The sequence below is a fragment of the Sapajus apella genome, unplaced genomic scaffold, assembly GCF_009761245.1.
Source record: "Sapajus apella isolate SASKATOON/1434 unplaced genomic scaffold, GSC_monkey_1.0 scaffold199, whole genome shotgun sequence".
Classification (NCBI taxonomy): Eukaryota; Metazoa; Chordata; class Mammalia; order Primates; family Cebidae; genus Sapajus; species Sapajus apella.
In genome coordinates, this window is record NW_022437139.1 from 109,537 (window position 1) to 125,187 (window position 15,651).

The 15,651-nt window shown below is 44.7% G+C and overlaps 2 long non-coding RNA genes across 2 annotated transcripts in view; one reads left to right on the forward strand and one right to left on the reverse strand.

Moving 5' to 3' along the window:
* The window catches only part of LOC116543885, a 373,403-nt gene that overhangs the window by 100,696 nt on the left and 257,056 nt on the right, over positions 1-15,651 (reverse strand). The gene's annotated exons all lie outside the window — the stretch shown is intronic.
* On the forward strand, positions 8,863-14,493 carry LOC116543887. Its single transcript, XR_004265741.1, has 2 exons — positions 8,863-9,165; positions 14,452-14,493. It is a non-coding gene; the product is annotated as an uncharacterized LOC116543887 (long non-coding RNA).

Genomic DNA, 15,651 nt, shown 5'->3' on the forward strand with positions numbered 1-15,651 from the left:
ATCGAGATCGCGCCATTGCACTCCAGCCTGGGTAACAAGAGCGAAACTCCGTCTCAAAAAAAAAAAAAAAAGAATTGTCACCCTTCCAGATGGACACAGACCAGTGTTGAGGCTTTGAGTGTCACACCAAGAGTCAATCAAAGGTTGGAACTGTGACTCTCATACATGCATCTGGTCCCCAAGTGAGTGGTGATGCTTGGACTTCAGGTGGAATTAGGGCTCTCATGCAGGAACTGTCTAATATTGAGACTGTGCTTTGCATTCTTGGACCCAACTCCCAGGAAGTATTGGCTCTCATACATAAAGCAGGACACGTGCAGGATTGTAAATGTCATCCCTGGACCTCTCTGCTGGTGTAACTGTGAAAGGTATTTTTGTACAGAATCTGAATGATTTAATTCTCCTGCCTGGGCCAAGCCCACAAATGTGATTATGACATATACTCAGGCCAAGCACCTAGGTTATGTGACTCTCTTTTCTGAGTCCTGCCCTCAAGGGGGATTGTGACATATCTCTGAACCCAGCACCTAGGCAATGGGGCTTTCCTCTCCTGCCTGGGCCCTGCCTACAGAGAAAATTTGGACATATTGCTTGACCCAGCACTCAGGTAATGGAACTCTCCTGCCTGAAGAGGGCATTGTGACATATTGCTGGGCCCATCAACCATGTGATGTGAAGCTCCTCTCTGCTTGAGCCCTGCCCTAGGGATCGTGAAATATTGCTGGGTCCAGCACCCAGGTAACGTAACTCTCTTGCTTTAGCACTGCCCACGGGAGAAATTGTGACATCTCTCTGGGCCAATCTTCTAGATGATGTGAATGTCCTCTCCTGCCCTCTCCTTACTCTGGGACTGTGACACATTGCTGGACTCAGGAGACTCTCTTCTCCTGCTTGAGACCTGCCCAATTGGTGATTGTGACACATCAGTGAACCCCACACCTAGGTAATGTGACTCTTCTCTTTCGCCTGACCCCTGACCCCGGTTTCATTGTGACATATCATTGGGCCCAGCACCCAGGAGACGTTACCCTTCTGGCTGGGTTTGCTTATAGACGGGATTGTGACATATACCTGAGCCCAGAATCTAGGTGATATTATTCTCCCCTCCTGCTTAATACCTGCCATAAAAGGAATTGTGACACATAGCTGGTCCACGCACCCAGGTACTGTGACCCTTTCTTAGGTCCCTACCACAGGGGGTATTGTCACTTACCTCTGTGCCCATTACACAGGTGATTTGACTCTCCTCTCTTTCCTGGGTTCTGGCCTCGAAAAAGATTGTGACTCTCCTGTGTGGATGTGCTCCACATGGGGTAAGGACCCTTGGACAAGCATTCAACACAACTGTGAGGCTGTGACTTGTTACTGGGACACAGTCTGCAGACAGGACTGGGGCTCCCATGCACAGATCCAGTCCTGCATAATTGTGTACCTATACAGTTTTGTAACTGTGACTCATCTACTGAGACCCATCTTACAGGAGGTGATGATTGATACGCAACCCGGGACACATGCAGAATGGTGAATCTCATCTCTGAGCCTTTCCACAGGTGCGTCTGTGACACATACCTTTGCCCACCACCTAAATGATTTGACTTTCCTGCCTGGGCCCAGCCTACGGATAAGATGGTGGCATATTTCTGGGCCAAACACCAAGGTGATATGAATCACATGCCTGAGCCCTTGTATATTGTCATTATGATATTTCACTAAATGTAGCATGTAGGTGATGTGACTCTCCTTACTGAGCTGTGTCCCCAAGGAACAGTGTGACATATCACTGGTAACGGCACCCAGGTAATGTGACTTTTTTTTTCTTTTTTAAATTTTATTTTTTTTAAAGATGGGGTTTCACCATGATGGCCAGGCTGGTCTTGAACTCCTGACCTCAGGTGAACCACCCACCTCGGTCTCCCAAAGTGCTAGGATTACAGGCGTGAGCCACTGCGCCTGGCCTCTTTTTTTAAAGAAAAAAAAAGCAATTGTTTCTTTAAGTAATACAGGTTTCCCTAGAAGGTTTTGCATTGTGCACATGGGAAGAAAATGAGGCTTCCCCAGGTTCTTCTCTTTAATGCCAGAAGCAGGCTGAGCATCAGGTAGCTTAGAGGAAATTTCCAGCAAGCCTTTTGGTGGAAAGTTCTTCATTTTAACCTATTATTAATAATTTACCCATTTTAAACAAATTTTATATTTACCATTCTTTGTGTTGGAATCTAGTAACATTTTCTTTTCATGAAGACAATGATAATTGTCTAATTGAATCCTCTGGCCCATTAACGGCATCTCTCTTGTCTCAATGAAGCAATGAAAATGTTTTAATTATAACCTATAGATAGCCTAAAACTCTCCAGTTAACAACAATTTTCACATTTAAAAATTCCGGCGAAGCATGGTGGCTCACACTTGTAATCCCAGCACTTTGGGAGGCCAGCGTAGGTGGATCACGAGGTCAAGAGATTGAGACCATCCTGGCCAACATGGTGAAACCCTGTTTCTCCTAAAAATAGAAAAATTAGCTGGGCGTGACATATGCCTGTAGTCCCAGCTATTCAGAAGGCTGAGGCAGAAGAATTGCTTGAACCTTGGAAGCAGAGGTTGCAGGGAGCTGAGATCGTACCATGGCACTGCCTTATGAGTGAGACTCCATCTTAAAAAAAAATTCCAGGCCAGGCGCGGTGGCTCAAGCCTGTAATCCCAGCACTTTGGGAGGCCGAGGTGGGTGGATCACGAGGTCAAGAGATCGAGACCATCCTGGTCAACATGGTGAAACCCCATCTCTTCCAAAAATACAAAAAATTAGCTGGGCATGGTGGCGCATGCCTGTAATCCCAGCTACTCAGGAGGCTGAGGCAGGAGAATTGCCTGAACCCAGGAGGCGGATGTTGCGGTGAGCCGAGATTGCGCCATTGCACTCCAGCCTGGGTAACATGAGTGAAACTCCGTCTCAAAAAAAAAAAATTCCAAACTTCTCATCAGGACTTACAAAGTACTTTGTAAAGTGACATGGGGTGACATGAACAGTGACAAAGCTGTAGCCACAATACAGGCAAAGGGGCAGGGCTGGGAAGCATGTGCAGCTGGGGTTGAACATAGAGACAGAGAGGAAATGGGGAAAATCTAAAAATAAAAGCAGAATTCCTCTTTCTAAATTCAGAGAGTCAGTTGTTCAGCCTGAGTTCAGGTGTTCTCTCCATATGCAGAATTGATGCCATTGTCTCACCCTGAATATTTTCCATGTCTTACCTGGAGCCAAAGACTCACTAAAACAGAAATATTTACAGTAATTATGAAGCATCTATTATATAACAAACACCAGCCTGTAATTGTTTCTTTAACATGTCATAACAACCTCATGATTTATGAAGGATTCACATTGTTCACCTGAATGACTTGGCCCAATAAAATCAATAAACTGAATTCTGTCACTCATAAAAATAAAAGAAACAGTAACAATAACTGAAGAAAAATAAGCTTATATAGTTCTCCAATTGAGAAGGAAAAGTGAAATGTACTAATTAAGCAAAATGTAATTTGGTACACTCACTGTAAAATTATTCTCATTTCACATTATTTTGTGTGCACCATTAAATTTCATAAAATGTTATTCCTATAATCTCTCAGTAGGTTACATAAAAATTCCTCATAAACTTTTTTTTTCTTTTTTGGAACCCAGGTTGACCAACCTCATAAACTTAAAAAAAAAAAAAGTTAGGTCTAGAAAAAGTAACAGACATGTATAAAGAAGGGATTTGGGCTGGGCACGGTGGCTTACACCTACAATCCCCACACTTTGGGAGGCTGAGTTGGGCGGATTACGAGATCAAGAGATCTAGACCTTCCTGGCCAATGTGATGAAAACCTGTCTCTACTTAAAATACAAAAATTAGGCTGGGTGTGGTGGCTCACGCCTGTAATCCCAGCACTTTGGGAGGCTGAGGTGGGCGGATCACGAGGTCAGGAGTTCAAGACCAGACTGGCCAACCCCGTTTCTACTAAAAAATACAAAAGAAACCCCATATTTACTAAAAAATACAAAAGTTAGCTGGGCATCGGTGGCTCGTGCCGGTAATCCCAGCTACTTGGGAGGCTGAGGTAGGAGAATTGCTCAAACCAGGACCCAGGAGGTGGAGGTTGCAGTGAGCCAAGATCACGCCACTGCACTCCAGCCTGGGCTACAGAGTGAGAGAGACTCCATCTCAAAAAAAAAAAAAAAAAAAATTAGCTGGGCGTGATGGCATGCACCTGTAGTCACAGCTACTCAAAAAGGCTGAGGCAGGAGAATTGCTTGAACCTTGGAGGTGGAGGCTGCAGTGAGCCAAGATTGTGCCACTGCACTCCAGCCTAGCAACAGAGTGAGACTTCGTCTCAAAATAAAATAAAATAAAATAAAATGTATATACATATGCAGTAAATGGATTAATCTATATTACCATAAGAAATTTGGTCATGGCCGGGTGGGGTGGCACACACCTGTAATCCCAGCCCTTTGGGAGGTTGAGGTGGGAGATCACCTGAGGTCGGGAGTTGGAGACCAACCTTACCAACATGGAGAAACCCTGTCTCTACTGAAAATACAAATTTAGCTGGGTGTGGTGGTGCATGCCTGTAATCCCAGCTACTCGGGAGGCTGAGGCAGCAGAATCACTTGAACTGGGAGGCAGTTTGTGGTGAGCCGAGATCACACAACTGCACTCCAGCCTGGTGACAGAGCAAGACTCTGTCTCAAAAAAAAAAAAAAAGGTCATATAGTGTTATTACCTATCTCAATTTATATTAAAACACCGAAAATTAAAATATAGATTTTTTTACATTTAGAGAGATACTTAGTGTTCTAATAAAGTTACTGAGTATAAATATCTCTAGAAACACATTTGAAACCCTCACAGAATAGGAATTCGTAAATCAGAAAACACACATCTTTATCTGGTGTTTCTGAGATTTTGAAACCAAATTTCCAGATCACTACAGCTTTTACACATTGCATAAATGATGTAGAAAGGATTTAAAATAGTTTAATACAGAGTTTCTCAAATACACTGTTGTAACCGAGTGAGTTAGAAGGAATGTGCCACACTCTGAGTTCCAAATTAAGACTCCTTTATTGATTTGCCAGCAACCTAGAGACGGCTAATGCTCAAAATTGTCTCGACCCTGAGGAAGTGGCCTGATTATCTTTTATACCTTAATTTAGGTAGGGGAGGGAAGTACCTAGCTGAAGCAGAATTTTACAGAAGCAGAAAAGCAGGTTAGAGGAAGGGGCTGCGGACATAGGTGGTTTCCATACAATTACCAAGAAGCGGGGCGATCAGGCTCCTTCTACACGATGATCAAAGGGAAACTTTTTTCTTACAATAGCAGGGGGAGGTATGTCAAGCAGGATGCAGTTACAATGGTGACAAGTGTTAAGAATGCTTCAATCCTCCTAAGTGCAGCATGACCCAGTTATGCACCCAAAGGGGCTGTGGTAAAGAGGGGGAAGCCAGGTTGGGGTTTACAGCTAACATGGAGTCAGTTATGCTAGCCTAGAGTAGGTTATTACAATACAAATAGTCTCATGTTCTCCAATAGCCATGGAAGAGCTGTCAGATTATTCAGCCTATTACAAATCATAAGATGGACTTCAGCTCAAAGTATAAACTTGAAGGAAGATTAAATTAAAATTCTTAGGAGATTTCAGAGCATGGGACAGAAGCTGTCCCACTCTTTGGGTATGATGAAAAAAATCAGGTATTTTAGAAACTATTTTCATTGGAGCAGAGCTTCCTAAAACACATATTATGAGCCAGGCACGGTGGCTCATGCCTGTAATCCCAGCACTTTGGGAGTCCTAGGTGGGCAGCATTCTGAGGTCAGGAGATCAAGACCATCCTGGCCAACATGGTGAAAATCTCTACTAAAATACAAAAAATTAGCCAGGTGTGGTGGGGCGCACCTGTAGTCCAGCTACTCAGGAGGCTGAGGCAGAAGAATCGCTTGAACCCAGGAGGCAGAGGTTCCAGTGAGCCGAGATTGAGCCACTGCACTCCAGCCTGACGGAAGAGAAAAACTTCATCGCAAAAAAAAAAAAAAAAAAAAAAAAGAGGGCCGGGCGCGGGGGGCCAAGCCTGTAAACCCAGCACTTTGGGAGGCCGAGGCGGGTGGATCACGAGGTCAAGAGATCAAGACCATCCTGGTCAACATGGTGAAACCCCGTCTCTACTAAAACTACAAAAAATTAGCTGGGCATGGTGGCGCGTGCCTGTAATCCCAGCTACTCAGGAGGCTGAGGCAGGAGAATTGCCTGAACCCAGGAGGCGGAGGTTGCCGTGAGCCGAGATCGCGCCATTGCACTCCAGCTTGCGTAACAAGAGCGAAACTCCGTCTTAAAAAAAAAAAAAAAAAAAAAAAAAAAAAAAAAAAAAAAGTTAGATATCTGTTAGATGGTATAGAGTTACACAGAAGAGCAAGTAGATGTAGATGCATATGATTGGTGCTTAAACTCACACAGCACACCACAGGAGAAAAACATAAGCAACAGCCGGACAATTAGCTCCACGGCCAAATAGCAAAATAAGAAGTTGACCTTTGTATTAATTTATTTTCACACTGCTATAAAGAACTACCTGAGATTGAGTATTAATTTATTTTCACACTATTGTAAAGAACTACCTGAAATTCACCCACAGCTAACATTTTATTTCTTTTTTTATTCTTATTCTTTTTTAGTTTTGGACACCTTTATGAAGATAAGTGATTTAATTGACTCAAAATTTCTCATGGCTGGGGAGGCCTCAGGAAATGTACAAACATGGCAGAAGGCAAAAGGAAAGCAAGGCATGTCTTCACAAGGTGGCAGGAGAGAGTGAAGGAGAGAGAAAGCACCACGCATCAGACAACCAGATCTCCTGAGAACTCTATCAGAGAACAGCAAGGGGGAAGTCTGCCCCCACGACTCAATCACTTCCCACAGGGCTTCTTCCCTGACTTGTGGGGATTACAATTCAAGATGAGATTTGGGTTGGGACAAAGAGCCAAACCATATCAGCTTTTAATCTGTTCCCTCCACATCTAGACTTTGGAGGTCAACACTGTGAAGAGACCTGAAGACATGGATTTCCTCTTTCTGAGGCCCTATCATCCATTGTTTATTGTCTGATATTTGGAAGAGAAATCCAAACAGGATTTTTGAAATCCAAACAGCAACTGGAACACAGTTGTCTACATGCAGACACTTCCTGCTTGCAGCTGATGCTCTAAGGGCACTGTCCCTCCCACCCTTGGGCTGAACAGAGTTTATTGAGAGAGGTTGTTCTCTCACTTCTACTAGAAAAGGGATATTTAGGTCCTTTACCTCTTTGAGGTAAGAGACTCAGAGCTCTCAGAGATGCACTTCAATGTGTCAGCTGCTTGCCATTTGAGGCTACTGGGTACCTGGAATGTGGCTGATTTAAAATGAGATGTGCTGCAGATATGAAATAGAGTGAATTAAGATGATTTAGGATCAAAAATCATTTTATTAATAATTATCTATTGGGTCGGGCGAGATGGCTCACTCTATAATACAAGCACTTTGGGAGGCCGAGATAGGTGAATCGCCTGAGGTCAGGAGTTCAAGATCAGCCTGATAAATATAACAAAACCCCATCTATAATATAAGTTCAAAATTAGCTGGGTGTGGTGGCACACACCTGTAATCCCAGCTAGTTGGGAGGCTGAGGCAGGAGAATTGCTTCAACCCAGGAGGCAGAGGTTGCAGTGAGCTGAGATCATGCCATTGTACTCCAGCCTGGGCAACAAGAGAGAAATTTCATCTCAAAATAATAATAATAATAATTATATATTGATAACATTTATTCCTAGTGTTCCATTGTTGGAACGCTAAACATGTGGGAGTTATTTATATCCTACTGCTTAAGGTCATTCATTGCCAAGGTATGATTGCAAAAATTTTAAAAATTGCAACCTCAGGCATAAATGGGTTAAAATAATAATATTTTGGATATACCGGGTTAAAGAATAACAAACAATTTCACTTTTAAAAAAAATATATATATTTAATGTGGTCACTAAAATGTTTAAAATTCACCCACAGCTAACATTTTATTTCTTTTTTTATCTTATTCTTTTTTAGTTTTGGAGACCGAGTCTCTCTCTGTCGCCCAGGCTGAAGTGCAGAGGCGAGATTCTGGCTCCCTGAAACCTCCACCTCCCAGGTTCAAGTGATTCTCCTGCCTCAGCTTCCGGAGTAGCTGGGATTACAGGCACACTCCACCAGGCCCAGCTAATTTTGTATATTTAGTAGAGAGGGTGTTTCATCATGTTAGCCAAGCTGATCTCTAACTCCCAACCTGTGGTGATCCACTCGCCTCGGTCTCTCAAAGTGCTGGGATTACAGGCGTGAGCTACTGCCTGGCACATCTTATTTCTTCTTTTTTTTAAAAAAAAAATTGTTTTTTTTTTGTTTTAAAGACGGGGTTTCACCATGTTGGTCAAGCTGGTCTTGAACTCCCGACCTCAGGTGATCCGCCTGCTTTGGCCTCCAAAATGCTTGGATTACAGGAGTGAGCCACCACGCCCGACCCTAACACATTTTGTTTCTTAGAGGTTTGCTTTTCTTCTAAAATCTCAGGTTGCCTACTTAGAAGATCAGAGGCCAAAAAAGTTATGAAATATTAAATATTAAAATAATTATTATAGAGTTTCCATTTATAAACAACATACATATGTGTGTATACAGTTTATAAGTGGACATAACCTTAAACACAAGATTAAAAAATTACCGCTGGGGAGAACTAAACCCAGCACAGACAGAAAGCCTTTTCTGAAAATGACAGTGCTCAAGAGCCTGTCATTCTTGCCTCATTCAGTGCACTGTCCGGTCGCATCTTCTGTCACTCAAGGCCTGAGGGCGGGGAACCCGGAGCCCTATCCAATCAAGACGCTGGGGTGGGAACTGTCCAATCAGATTCACAACCAGAGAGGAAGGGGCGGCTCCTGGTATCTGGCGGGGTCTTTGTCTTGTTCCAGCCAGAGCTTGAGGTCCTTGCTTTACTGTCCTGTGTCCTGTTTCCTGGAGGTCTTGGTGATTCTGCCACAGCCTCAGCCTCACCCTCCATCGCTCTGTGACCTACTGGTATTGGAACATTCATAGCTAAGACCGGAGGACAGCTCTGAAGCCGCAAAATGGTGAGTGTGTGGGGCAGGGCATCCGGACACGGGGTAAGTCTCATCGGAGCTGGCCAGAAATGGCGGTGGCGGGACCGACTCTGTGAGCCTGAGTTTCACGTAGCTCAGCCCTCAGTCTCCTGCGGTGCAGGGACCTCGGGCGTCCTGTCCGGTTTCAGCAAAGCTGCGGCTTTGGCTCCAGCGGCTTGCAGCTCTGCGCCCGCGGCCCCGCATCTTCCCCAGGTTGTGAGGTGATGAGGAGAAGGGCATCAGGGAAAGATGCTGGCTGAGTGCAGGTGTCCTGCGTGGATGGAGCTGTAGTCTGTGGGGTCCCCAGTCCCTACTTCACCCTGTTCAAAAATAAACGGAGGCACCATTAAAGAGTTAATATGAGCAAACAGTGATTAACCAATGGGGTAACCCCTAGACATGGTTTGTCATTAGGGACTACTAGAGGGTCTTAAAGAAAGGCTTTAGCCGGGCGTGGTTGGCTCGTGCCTGTAATCCCAACACTTTGGGAGGCCGAGGCAGGCGGATCACATATGGTCAGGAGTTCGAGGCCAGCCTGACCAACATGGAGAAACCCCATCTCTACTAAAAATACAAAATTAGCCGGGTGTGGTGGTGCATGCCAGTAATCCTAGCTACTTGGTAGGGTGAGGCAGGAGAATCGCTTGAACCCCAGGAGGGTAGGTTTCAGTGAGCTGAGATCGCACCATTGCACTCCAGCCTGGGCAACAAGAGGAAAACTCCGTCTCAAAAAAAAAAAAAAAAGAAAAAGAAAAAAGAAAGAAAAGGCTTTATGGTTTGGGAGGAAGCAAAGCAAATTAAAGAATTGATTGGGTACAGTTATGAAGTCGCTTCATTTGGAGTGTCCAGGAGAAAATTTTCTGGTTATATAATCAGATTAATTGGAGATTTATGGTTGATTAAGCCTGAATTTTGTTTTCTCCTAAGGTAGTAACTAACAAGATATGGATTCGAGTTATGGATTTGAGTTAGATTTTTTTGTTGTTATTGTTGTTGTTACACAGGAACCTAGATCCCTAGAGCCACTTGAGTCTAATTACCTTCTGTTTAATTATTTTAACTTTAATCAGAGGCACTGTTTTTTCCTGTGTTTTCCAAATGTGTGTCAAGCAGGGTCTCAAATCCACTACTCTGTTTCTGCCAGCCTAACTTGGCTTGCAGTAAAATCTTAAATTTCCAGTTTCTTTTTAACATTCCCCAAAACCAACTCCTCCCCTCCAATTCACATTATCAACTTTTTCTTTTTTATTGTACTTTTCTATTTGTAAATATTTCATGAGAGGAAAGCAAAAAATAATCCCCTTACATTCCACTGTCAAAAAAATCTTTCTTCTTTTTCTTTTTTTAATCTTCCTTAGGCACAAATGCCTTATCAGGACATGTTTAAATTTAGGTTTCTGTTTGGAAACTTGATGGAACAGAGTTTCCTCAGCCACATTCTGCTCTTTTTTCAGTCTTGAGTTTTGACAAATTTACAATACATCAGGACTGTTTTGGGATAACCCAAGATAAACACAATAGCTATGTCTTTTGGAAGAATATCAGCCCCTTGGTAATCTCTTTCCAGAGGACACCCTGATGTGTGGGAATGTAGCTTCTCAGGAGAATGCCCTCAGGCTGAGAGGAATATCCTGGTTTACCCTTTCCATACAAACAGAACCTTTCCATACAAACAGAATGTAGCTTCTCAGCTGAATGCCCTGAGGCTGAGAGGAATATCCTGGTTTACCCTTTCCATACAAACAGAACCTTTTGGGACTTTAAGGTTTTCTTTCCCCAACCCCAGTTCTTCCTGGTCAGTCAATTGGATGGCTGTATTTAGAGAAAAAGACAAAAATAATGCCTGTTTTCTCAATTCTCTCATATTTGTTCAGGCAGAAAAACAATTTTAAAAGACAACAACAAAAAACCCTACCACAGGGAGGCAGTGCAAGAATTTGCAAAGCAGAAAAACACCAGGGACACACAGTAGGGCATAGTCCAGTGTCTTCTGGGATGGAGAGCTTTGAGCACGTTAGTAAGTAGGGTAAGGATGGGAGAATGTCCCAAGTAATAGGATCGCCTGATTTGACATTTGAGTCAGATATGTGTCTCTTCTGGCCCAGTGCAGTGGCTCACACCTATAATTCCAGCACTTTGGGAGGCCGAGGCAGTCAAATCACGAGGTCAGGAGTTTGAGACCAGCCTGACCAATATGGAGAAACCCTGTCTCTACTAAAAATACAAAAAAATTAGCTGGGTGTGGTGGTGGATGCCTGTAGTCTCTGCCACTTGGGAGACTGAGGTAGGAGAATCACTTGAACCCGGGAGGCAGAGGTTGCAGTGAGCCAAGATCATGCCACTGCACTCCAGCCTGGGCAACAGAGTGAGACTCCATCTCAAAAAATAAAATAAAATAAAAAGATATGCATATCTTCCAATAACTACTGCTGTTCTCTAAGTTTGCCAACTGTTAGGGACAAGCTGCCCCAGAAAACCCCTCAATGCAGCTGACCCCCCACCCTGATTGCTCTGCAGCCACATTCCTAAACTCTTATCTAGGTGCCACAGCAAGGCTACCAGATGTGCTACCATGAGCAAAGCCTGATTATAGCCATCTGGACAGCACGGGGGAGGTAATAAGAAAGGTACTTGTAAATTTCTGTTTTACACATGCATGTAAATTCCTGTTTTTTTTTTTTTTTTTTTTTTTTTTTTCAAATCGCTGCCATGAAAGTCACAGGATGATGTATTGTAAATTTGTCAAAAGCTGGTAAACTATCTCGGTGCTTGTACAAGCTGATAGATACCTCCATCCAGAGACTTCCTTAGGCCCCTCTCACCCCACATAAACCCTCTCATTTTGTAATCTTGGGGCTGCCTCTTCTGACTGTTATGGAGCAGACTGGCAGGTCAAAAAACTTCCCTGCCTGACTGGGTCTTCTCATCCTTTCTCTCCGTTGACCTTAGATTTTGGTGCCAAAACCCGGGATGGGGTAGACTCTGGCTGGACACCCTTAGAGGTTGCGTGCACGTGCTCGTGCTCTCTCTCTCTCTATATATATATGTGTGTGTGTGTGTGTGTGTGTGTGTGTGTGTGTGTGTGTGTGTGTGTGTATGTATGTATATATATATATATATATGTGGCCTCCCTCCCTTTCCTATAACCCCTCTCCCGCCCACCATCCCCTTCGCGAACCTGCCAAAGATCCGGAGGATCTCCCAGACTATCCCATTGTTGGTGACCTAGTTCACCATCAGAGCCTTTGCTGGGGTGAGTAAGAGAGACTCTTGCAGTTTACCCAGGACCCTTGACCATCTCTGCCTTCCTGAAAGACCCAGCGCTGGGGCAAGAGCTTCCTCCAGCCTCCAGACCTCTAATTCTTCCAGCCTGACTTGGAGGCTACCTCCTCTATTCTGTACAAAGCCCGTTGGACAGGGGATGTCCCCGCTGTCCTTGTCATCGGCAGTCTCTTCTTCCCCTACCTCCCTCCCCCATTCACTATGGGAGCCTCTCAGTCTACCCCTCCCTAAACTATCCCCTTTGGTGTCTCCTGTGTAATCTCAGTGCCCTTGGCCTCTGTTCAGAGGTCTGTTCTAAGAGGCATATATTTTACTGCAATACCACTTGGCCTCAATACAAATTAGACAATGGCTCCCAGTGGCCTGAAAATGGCACTTTTGATTTCAATATACTTAGAGACTGAGACAACTTTTGCCATCAGAATGGGAAATGGTCTTATGTTCAGGCTTTCTTCACTCTCCATAGTCATCCTTCTCTCTGCCCACCCTGTTCTACTTTCCAAATCCTCCTCACCCTCTCCAAACCTGACTCATCTCCTGCCACACTCCCCATAGCCCCAGCAGATGACTCCTCTTTTTTTGACCCTGCCAACTTTCCTCTTCCTTGACCGAATCTTAATCCCCCACTAGAGCATCATGATCCTTCATTGTACGCCCTGCTCTGGCCCTACCACTTTTCCTTGCTCTCTCCAACCACCCTGCTTCTGACTCAGAGACCTCTCCAACCCCACTCCTTACCCACTCGTGAGCCCAACATGCCTAGCAACCAGCTCCCTTGCTTCCCCCCTGGGAGATAGCAGAAACCAAAGGGATCATCCAAGTCCCCAAGTCCACGTCCCCTTCTCCCTCTCCAATCTCTCCCAGTTTGAAAAAAAAAATTTTGAGTCTTTCTCCTTTGATCCCGATACTTATATCAGAGAATTTAAATATCTCACCTAGTCTTATTAACTCATTTGGCATGATCTCCATATTATCCTCTTTTCTAACCCTCTGGTCGAGAAGGAAAGAGTGTGGCTTGCAGCCCAGGCACATGCTGATGATCTTCATCGTCAAAATTTTACTAAGCCCATAGAAGCCGCTGCCATCGCCCGGGAAGAGCCTTCATGGGAACACCAACCCACAGACCCCGGCCGGGCATCCTGTAACCATATGATTACTTGCCTTATTGCAGGCCTTAACAAAGCTGCCTGTAAGGCTGTGAATTTTGAAAACCTCAAAGAAATTTACCAAAGAGCAGATGAAAATCCTGCCCAATTCCTTTCCCACCTTGCAGAGGCCCTCCAAAAATATACTCGCGTTAACCCTGACTCCCGAGAAGGAACTATTGTTCTTAATACCCATTTTATCTCCCAATCTGCCCCCAGCATCTGGCACAAACTTAAAAAGGCTGAAGATGGCCCTCAAACCCCATATCAAAGCCAGGCGTGGTGGCTCACATCTGTAATCTCAGCACTTTGGGAGGCCAAGGCGGGCGGATCACCTGAGGTCAGGAGTTGAAGGCCAGCCTGACCACCATAGAGAAACTCCATCTCTACTAAAAATATAAAATTAGCTGGGTGTGGTAGCGCATGCCAGTAATCCCAGCTACTTGGGAGGCTGAGGCAGGAGAATCACTTGAACCTGGGAGATGGAGGTTTCAGTGAGCCAAGATCATACCATTGCACTCCACCCTGGGCAACAAGAGCAAAACTCTGTCTCAAAAGCAAACAAACAAATAAAGCAAGACCTCCTTAACCTGGCTTTTAAAGTCTTCAATAACAGGGATGAGCAAAGTAAATTAGATAGAGGACAAAGAGCATGTGCTTCTATCCATCAGCCCAGCCATAGTACCTAAGGGCACAAAAAACCCAATAGCAGTAGCCCTCCTGGGCCTTGTTTTAAATGTGGCAAAGTAGGTCACTGGGTGCAGGCATGTCCTAACCCACAAGTGCTAAAAAGTCCTTGCCCAGTCTGCCAGCAGACAGGCCACTGGAAGTCTGACTGTTCTCTCAACAGACAGACAGAAAAGGCTGGACCTCAGAGCCACCAACCCTTCAGCAAAATGAAAAGTGAATAATTGCTTGCACTTCCACACCTTCTCAGCCTACCTACTGAAAACTAACGAGTTCCAGGGCCCCTGGCACCATCTGCCATTACTGCATTGAAGCCCAGGGTAACTCTTCTAGTAGCGAGTAAGCCAATCTCTTTTTTAATCAGTATTGGGGCCACCTTTGCCAGAATTTTCAGGACCCACTCATTCCTCTTAGGTCTCAGTTGTGGGGGTTGATGGACTCATTTCGTGCCCACACGCCATCGGACATCTTATTTATTCTCTATTTGATACTGTTTTCTCATATTCTTTTCTTATCATGCCTCATTGCCCTACCCCCATCCTAGGCAGAGACCTAACCAAATTCAAAACTTCTGTCACCTTTTTCTGTTCCCCACAACCAGATTCTCTCCCCTCCACTACCACGCCAGCCCTCGAGGCCTCCCCTCAATATCCATTCCCTGCTTCTCTTGTTAATCCAATAGTGTGGGATACAACTATCCCTTCCTAGCAGCTCACCATGATCCAATCAATTCCAGCTAAAAGACTCCTCCAAATTTCCTAATGTCTCTCAGTATCTCATTTCATTAACACACCTAAAGGCTTATGGTCCATTGTAAACAGACTCCTCTAGAAAGGCTACCTTAGGCTGACTCATTCTCCATACAATACCCCTATATTCCCTGTCACAAAGGCAGATGGCTCATATTGGCTAGTCCAAAACATCCGGGCCATCAGTCCAGCAGTCCTCATCCATCCAGGAGTTTCCAGTCCCTAGATGCTCCTTTTTCTTATCCCTCCAGTTGCCACCCATTATTCGGCCATAGAGCTAAAGGATGCCTTTTTTTTTTTTTTTTTTTTACCATTCCTCTGCACCCTGACTCCCAAAATCTTTTCGCTTTTACTTGGACCGACCCTGAAACCCTCCAGTCATGACACCTTACTTGGACATTCCTCCCCCAAGGCTTTAGAGATAGCCCCCATTTCTTTGGAGAAGCTCTAGCTCAAGATCGCACTTCCCTTGATGTCTCCCCTAACCAACTCCTCCAGTATATGGACAACCTCCTCCCCTGTAGCACCCCGCAGAGGACTCTCAGACTCACACTATTACTCCTTTAAATTTGGTAAAGGATATAGGGTTTCCCGTCCAAAGCACACCTGTCCTC